This window comes from Danio rerio, chromosome 4, assembly GCF_049306965.1.
Source record: "Danio rerio strain Tuebingen ecotype United States chromosome 4, GRCz12tu, whole genome shotgun sequence".
Lineage (NCBI taxonomy): Eukaryota > Metazoa > Chordata > Actinopteri > Cypriniformes > Danionidae > Danio > Danio rerio.
Genome location: NC_133179.1, coordinates 10,461,661 through 10,470,000, shown reverse-complemented (window position 1 = coordinate 10,470,000; position 8,340 = coordinate 10,461,661). Strand labels below are relative to the sequence as shown.

General features: G+C 33.8%; 1 long non-coding RNA gene across 1 annotated transcript in view; it reads left to right on the top strand.

The window, feature by feature from the left end:
- si:dkey-22l11.6 overlaps positions 1–6,290 on the top strand; it is an 8,241-nt gene extending 1,951 nt beyond the window's left edge. Inside the window, exons 3-5 of the long non-coding RNA XR_001798436.4 lie at positions 1,209–1,385; positions 2,895–2,982; positions 5,486–6,290. This is a non-coding gene — a long non-coding RNA (si:dkey-22l11.6). The remainder of the gene's footprint in view (positions 1–1,208; positions 1,386–2,894; positions 2,983–5,485) is intronic.
- The last annotated feature ends 2,050 nt before the right edge of the window (positions 6,291–8,340 follow it).

The following is an 8,340-nucleotide window of genomic DNA, read 5'->3' as shown; positions in this document are numbered from 1 at the left end:
CCTTAAGCCTGGTTTGTACTTCTGAGTTGAGTGATTGGCGTGACCTACTGCGCCTGCCCTGCGTGCAGCTGAGCACTTATACTTGTGCGCGCTGTTTGTGTTGTTCTACAATAACACTTACAAAAGCAGTAGGTTTATATGTTCCCTCTGTATGGAGTTTCTTCGCTTGGGTTTTGTTTTTTCTGAACACTACCTTAATGAACAAGCGGATAAAACTCGCTCATTCTGAGGCGGTAGCTGGCGGTCATGCAACAACTTTAATCATAAGGTAAACACAAAGCAACAGATTCCACCTGGAGCTATTTCATGGGACTCTACACTTGTAAACACTCGCTCCAATGGGTTGGCGTGGCTCTCAACCCCGCCCACACACGTAAGCACTACCAAGCCCACTAATAGAACGTGCGCTACGTGTTGTTGCGATGTGTAGTTACATTTTTGGAGAGATGCGCCATGGCAAGGGCTATTCAACTGCGCGCAGGCTGCGTCGGACCATACACGTGCATTTGACGCAGAAGTATAAATCAGCCTTTACATGTCTTTATCTTGGCTGAACATGTTAAATTACAAGGTAGTCGAAAAAAGAAATAACTTTAAATATAGTGTAACTAAACAAACTATTCACAAGTAAACAGTCAGTTGATTAAATAAATTTGAGTATCATTATAAATGTAATATACATGTAAGGGACAATCGTCTGATTTAGGTGTGTTAAAGGATATTAAGTGCACAACATCGAGGCAAAGTTTAATGTTTAGATTATTACTGCAAGTTGAAATTTAATATAGTTTTAATTTCTAAATATAGCATTTTAAAAATAAATATATAGGCTATGTTCTGAATAATGCTCATGTCCATGCTTGTCATGCCACAAACATACTTATATTCTATGTATTTGACGATGCAGTCAATGCATGCACTGAAAAAAATATGCTTATAGGCTACCTTTACCTGCAGGTTTCGCTAGCTGGGCAAAACTTAGATAGGCTATTAATAATAAATATACATTAAATATGTATAATTTTATTTGTGAAAGCAAGAGAGAAACTTGTGGGAGTGCTGTAATAAAGGAGTCTCAAATGACTAACAGTTGTGCATTACGGTAACGTGTTTTATTCGGGACATGGCATATGACAAATAATCGATAACATTTGAGCTGGTTTCAGTTATTAATTCTTTTTATTTTTAAAAATATATTTATTTAACAGGTGGCGCAGTGGGAAGCGCTCTCACCTCACAGCAAGAAGGTCGCTAGTTCGATTCTCGACTGGATCAGTTGGCATTTCTGTGTGGAGTCTGCATGTTCTCCCCGCGTTCTCATGGGTTTCCTCCGGGTGCTCCGGTTTCCCCCACAAGTCCAAAGACATGCGCTATAGGGGAATTGGGTAAGTTAAATTGTCGTAGTGTGTGTGTGTAAATGAAAGTGTATGGATGTTTCCAAGTGATGGGTTGCAGCTGGAAGGGCATCCGCTGTGTAAAACATGCTGGATCAGTTGGCGGTTCATTTCGCTGTGGCGACACCAGATTAATAAAGGGATTAGGCCGAGAAGAAAATAAATTAATATTTATTTAACTTAATGTTAATATAACACTACTGATGATTTTTAGCTGAATCTGTGGTACATGGTGATCCAAATAATGGCAGCGAATGAGGATGGGTTTTTCAGTTTAAGAATAAAGTCCAAATCTAAAGCCATGGCTCCTGATGAAGGTCCTGTAAAGTCAAACGATTGGTCTGTGTAAGAAATTTAACATTATTTGCAATATTAGCATTAATCCACGGCCTGGTCAAACAGATGGTTTTTGGGTTGTGAGACGTAGTTTAGACGAAGTTGTCGGCGATTCTTCCAATTGTAATGTCATGCAATGTTCAAGTCCCTGTCGCAGATCCATCTTGCTGTAAAAATAAAGCAGCAACGACTACTTTCAAAATCATGCAGTCTGAACTCGGCATTAGTTAATGAATAAACTTAGAGACCTGGATATCGACACGTCTCTCTGCAACTGGATTATGGACTTTCTGTCTAAAAGACCTCAGAATGTTAGATCAGGCCACATCTGCTCCACCATCTTCACACTCAACCCTGGTGTACCACAGGGCTGTGTGCTGAGCCTCTTCCTCTACTTATTTTTTACTATCAACTGTAGGCCTGTGAATAGATCCAACATCATCATCAAATTTGCAGATGACACCACAGTGATTGGTCTAATCAGCAATAATGATGAGACGGCCTTCAGGGAGGCGATACATCATCTGTCCACTTGGCCACTACCAAGCCGACCAATCACAGACCTTGCGCTACGTGTCGTTGCGATGTGTAGTTACATTTTTTGAGAGGTGCACGTCAGCGACGGCCACGGCGAAGGGCTATGCGTCAGCACCGTAGCATTGGCGTGCGTTTGACGCAGAAGTATAAATCAGCCTTAAGGAACAGCACTTTCCTCAGAGCTGTCCCTTTTTCAACTCTATCCCCCACTAATTATTTTGCCCTCCTAATACACCCCACTGTCCTCATATAGTTCATTTGAACTATACATATACTGTACACTTGTAATTGTTTATCTACCTGTACACTTCTGATTATTAATAGCAACCTGTACATATAATAATTTATTTAAAATTTCTGTTCATAGCTAATACAACCTGTATATAATGTTGATAGTACATCCATCTGTAAATATCACTAAAGTTTTTCTATAACTGCACTTTATACCTTATACCTGTATCCTGCACTTGCTGCTATTGCACTGCTGGTTAGACCTAAACTGATTTTCGTTGCATTGTACTTGTACATGTGTAATGACAATAAAGTTTAATCTAATCTAATACATTTCTTAACGTTTTCCAATTTGTCATTTATGTATTTAACTAATCAAATTTGTATTATTTACAGACAACCAATGTCCATGTCAAAAAAGCTTCTTCAAGCTCTCTTTACTTACCTTGGTGAGGATGAGGCATGCCTGGTGAAAGAATACATGGTGAGTGCATCATAGTACTAGTGCTTGCACCTGGGCTATAAGAAAGAACTGCTTTGTTCAGAGGCTGAGGGTGGGGTTACAGTGGCCAATGAGACAAACAGAAACTTTTTTGAGTGCCATATTTGAATTAATAGGTGAACCTAATGTTGAACACATTATGGTCTATTCAAATCACATTGCGCTGCACAAACACTTGCTAGATTCGTGCAAGTAAGTTGCATACTAATTCAATGCAAAAGTATGAATAGAACAATGAACAAAATATTTTAATATCTCAAAAACAAAATTAATAATTTTAAAGAATTTGAAAATAGCGTTTTCACTGTATGTCAATGGCTTTTTTCTTTTTTCAAATGCTTTCTATTTCCATATATTTGTACATGAAGTTAAAAAAAAATGCCATTGGTCACTACACGCGTAAGAGCAACCTATTATCTTTTGCCTCAAACTCTTGCATTGTAATGGTAATACACACTGTTATTGAACCGTGAGAAAACTATCAGCTTGTTGAGTGTGACATCACATCGCTTGACTATATCAAATAGTATTGGGAGACTCAAAAAATGGTAATAATAAACATTTACAAAGCGATGTAATACTTTTTGAAAATCACAATATGTGCCTAATATTAGTATGCCTAAAAATACTAAATGATTAAAAGTTGCATAAGTTTCTTAATCCTCTGACGTTCTCAGCATTGGGTTCAGATCTGTGTTTGACCCCAGAGATATTCATTGTTTAGTCCAGGGGTGTCCAAGCTTGGTCCTGGAGGGCCTGTGTCGTGCTAAGTTTAGTTCCAATTGCAATTCCAATTCCAAGTCCAATTAGACACACCTATGCTAGCTAATCAAGCTCTTACTAGGTGATCTAGAAACTATCTTGCCTCAACACACCTGCAAGGATAAGCTAAAATTGGCAGAACACTGGCCCTCCAAGAAGGAGTTTGGACACCCCTGTTTTAGTCTTTCTAAACAGTATTATTATTTCTAAATTACAAACAAATAGTCACAGAATTACAAGTAAACCACTTTTTTCCAAAAAAGAGAAAATTTATGTTTATGTTAAGATTAAAATTACTGTTTAAAAGCAACTTGACTTGTATTACATTTTTAGGTCAATGGGTGGCCGTACTAACAATCAAAAATGTATTGCTGAATAATTCTTCAAAAATGTTTAATCTAATAATGAAACATGACGTTTTTTTAAAGTATGAATTCAAGTTTTAAATTTGTATATTTACTTATACATTTAAAATATACTTAATATATTTAAATTATTTTGGTTTAATTAATGACACGTAAAAATACTAATTAAATAAATATACATGTCTATTAATTTGTCCAATTAAATTTGTTTTATTATCATTGTACTTTTTTTTATTATTTGCAGAGGTCCTGTGGGTCTTTGAAAAGTCTTAAGTATTAAATTAGATTTTTACAATTTAAGGTCATAAAAAGTCTTAAATTTGAGAGGTCTTAAATTTTGCATCAAGGTGTGACATTTCTACTGAATTTCATTCGCTGATGTTTATTTTACTTGTGCACAATTATTCTTAAGCCTTGTGTGCTGTTGAGAATATTAATTTGGAGACAGATTTCTTTGTTTGAGCTCATGAAAGTGAGACTTTTGCACACATTGTTTTGAAAGTTGCTTATTTACATTTTTTCAGACTTATAGTAAACATAGTAAGTGTATTTATGCACACATACACACACACACACACACACACACACACACACACTATCATTTACTGTTTATACTCCAAAGAACTCAAAAAATATAAAAGCCAGAAACTTTTTTGCACAGGACTATCTAAATGGTTATGCTGTCAACTGATCATCAACAGTAAAAATGACAAAATATACATTTACCAAAAAGGGAAGATAACCAGCAACAATGCGTGATTACATGCTGTCATGGATTTGCATCCAAAAAATGTTTTAATGGAAGTCAATGGGGCAAAAAAACAGCAACTAACATAAGGAAAGGGTTGTAAATTTAAATAATACAGAAGGGTTAAGGTGAACAATTGTGACCGGGTATATTGATATACAGTGGGTCTGATCAGAAGGTATTTCCACATTTAAGTGGCCAAATCTGTGGTTTTCAAGCCTTAAACCTTGGGTAATATTATTTAAATAATAATGCAATAATGCTTCCTTGACATTATATTTAGTTTTCAACATATTACTGTATTGTTTGCCTTTCAATTATTTTTTCCAAAATTATTTTTAGTTAGTCTTAAAAGATCTTAAATTTACCCTGATAAAACCTGAATAAACCCTGTAAATAATTGTGAAGAAGTCGTACTTGCAGATCATGCACAAATATATGTACGCCAATACGCAATCATAAATGATTGTTATAATATTTCACAGGTATCAATGTGCTGGTGGGGAGGGCCGTTAAGGTTTTGGTTTTAATGACATTAGATTTCTTCTGACTTTTTACAAAATGTTTCAAAAACAATGTCTAATAATGGTTTCTTTTTATTTAAATATAGGGCAATCAAAAAGAAGAATTTTTGAAGGACCTGACAAACACCGCCATGGCCATATGTGTCATCAAAAAGGAAAGAGGAGATTATGAGGACATTGGCATCGTTGTGGATGGAACAGTGATTATTGAACAGATAAAATCTGTTGCACAAGCCTGTGCACTGATGTTGGGGGCAATTTATGTGCTTGATTTGGCCTACCCAAAAGAACTCAAATACTATTACGAGTTTGCCCAAAAAGTACTTGTGCAAATGAACTCTGACAAGCTCTCCTCAAAGGTTCTCATACTGGAAAACAGTGTGATACTGTAATTTTAAGCATTGAAGTGTTAATAAATGCTCAACAACCAAATGTATATCATATACAAATTGCAGTTTAGTGTAGGATTTGTTTAATAAGTGAATTCAGTTTTCTTTGTGTGCAAAATTAATTAGCTGTAGGAACTTGTTTTAAATGGTGTGCGTGTGTGTGTGTGTGTGTGTGTGAGAGAGAGAGAGCATGTGCATTCTATAAACTTTGTATTTATTCCATTTCATACAACTTGTAGTTGCTCAATTTGTTTTTTTTTTATTTTTTAAGTTAATTAGTTGATTATTTTGTGTATTGGGGTGTGTGTGTGTGTGTCATAAGGATTGCCGTTTGCTCCAAGACTTCATACAGTTTCTTTTATGTGTTGGTTTAAATTAAATGTGCTGTACAAACTGTTTATTGTGTTATGGTGTGCTGCTAAAGCATTTTTAGGCAGTGATTTATGTTTTGTTAAAAAAATGCATCTTAAAAAGTCATTAAAATGAATTCAAAACAAATGTGGTCAAGTGTCATTTCAAAGTGTATTTGCAAGCAATTTAATGATCATTTTAGACATCAAAAATAAATAGATATAAGTAGGAATAACATAATTAAATTATAGTGAACTAAATTTCATTAGATAAATGTAACTAAATAAAATTGATTAAATCCAACTTATTTTGATTGTTTAAATCCAACACATATAAATTGAGTAAATCCAACCTAATTTGATTGTTTAAATCCAACACATATAAATTGAGTAAATCCAACCTAATTTGATTGTTTAAATCCAACACATATAAATTGAGTAAATCCAACTAAAATTGTTTGCTTAAACTTAACCCAATTCAATTATTTGCAACAGCTTGCCTTAAAAAAATTAAGTAAATCCAATGAATCATTTTTTTCAGTGTGTTCTGTTCACTTGTTTGTTGTTGTATCTGTATTGCCTAAAAATCAAATACAATATTTAAAAAAATATATGATTTATGACTCAAGGTGAACTGCTATCAGCAGAGCTTGCAAAACTCATCTCAATGTAAGGTCAGGTTAACCCATATTATTGACAATTAAAAACTTGCTTTTTATATCTCCAGTGGCAGACCAGACCATAGGTGTCTCTACAGTATATTCATTTGGGCTACAGTCCTCTGTATTTTATCCTATAGCATTCCTAAAAATCTGCATTATAGGTTATCTGTCACTGCTTAAGCAGGATAATGACACCGACTTTACAAACACGTGGCTCAGTTGGTGGATTTTGCAATAAAGAGTCAATGTTTGGACAGTCGTTGCATGCTGTAAGAGACTCATTGCGGAGGAAAAAGCTGAAAAGGCCTACCGGATGACCTCTCATCCCACTATCTGAGGCCTGTGTCCTTGCCTGTCAGCATCGACACGCCTCCCAAAGAATTCAACACTTCCTGTGTAAAGTCCTCTGACCCAGAGTACTTATCACACCACTATTAAAAACATTCACAGGCATTTCATCAACTCCCAGTTTATCCAGTATAAGATTTAGCATGATCTAAGGAAAGTACAGGCCAGAAAGCTTCATTTACTAATTTTTTTATTTGACAATTAGTAAAACCTTTTTTCATAAATATTTACCATATTTATCAATGCTTCATGTAGTATTTATTATTTTTTATGTTCATTAGTTTTCTCAGTACTTGGTTGCAGCTGGAAGGACATCTGCTGCATAAAACATATGCTGGTGACAGTTTATTCCGCTTTGGCAACCCCTGATAAAAAAAGTGACTAAGCTGAAGGAAATTAAAGGAATAGATGAATGTTCATTAGTTTAAAATGCATTAATTAACTTTGTACATTTATTATTTGATAATATATGATATTTATTGGCAAATTAGTGTTAATAAATAATATATTGTTGCTCTACTAAGTATATTAAAATTATGGCTTTGTTTATAGTTTTTTTTATAAGAATTATTAATAATATTTAATTTATTAAATGATTTGTGTGTTTTTTTCTTGTTTATTTGTTTACATTTTTATGCAAGCATGAATTTTATTTATTTATTAGTTTGTTTTGAATACATTTGACTTTGAATAGTATAAAATATTTTATGCCTTTTTGATATTTTAATACAGAAATTATTATAACATTCCTTTTTATTAGTAGTAGTATTATTTTATTATACTCTGTCCCTGGGAGTTGGTACTATTGTTTTGATCAGATTTATTTATAAATATTTTTGATTGAATATCAGATGTTTTTATTACATATAAAATATGTAAAAAGAGTAATAAAATTAATTATTATAGTTATCATTATCATCTTTTTTCTGTTCTTCTTTTCATTCTATCTATCTATCTATCTATCTATCTATCTATCTATCTATCTATCTATCTATCTATCTATCTATCTATCTATCTATCTATCTATCTATCTATCTATCTATCTATCTATCTATCTATCTATCTATCTATCTATCTATCTATCTATCTATCTATCTATCCATCCATTTACGGATATATCTATCTATCTATCCAATCATCCATCTGTCTGTCTGTCTGCCTGTCTGTCTATCTGTCTGTCTGTCTTTCTGTC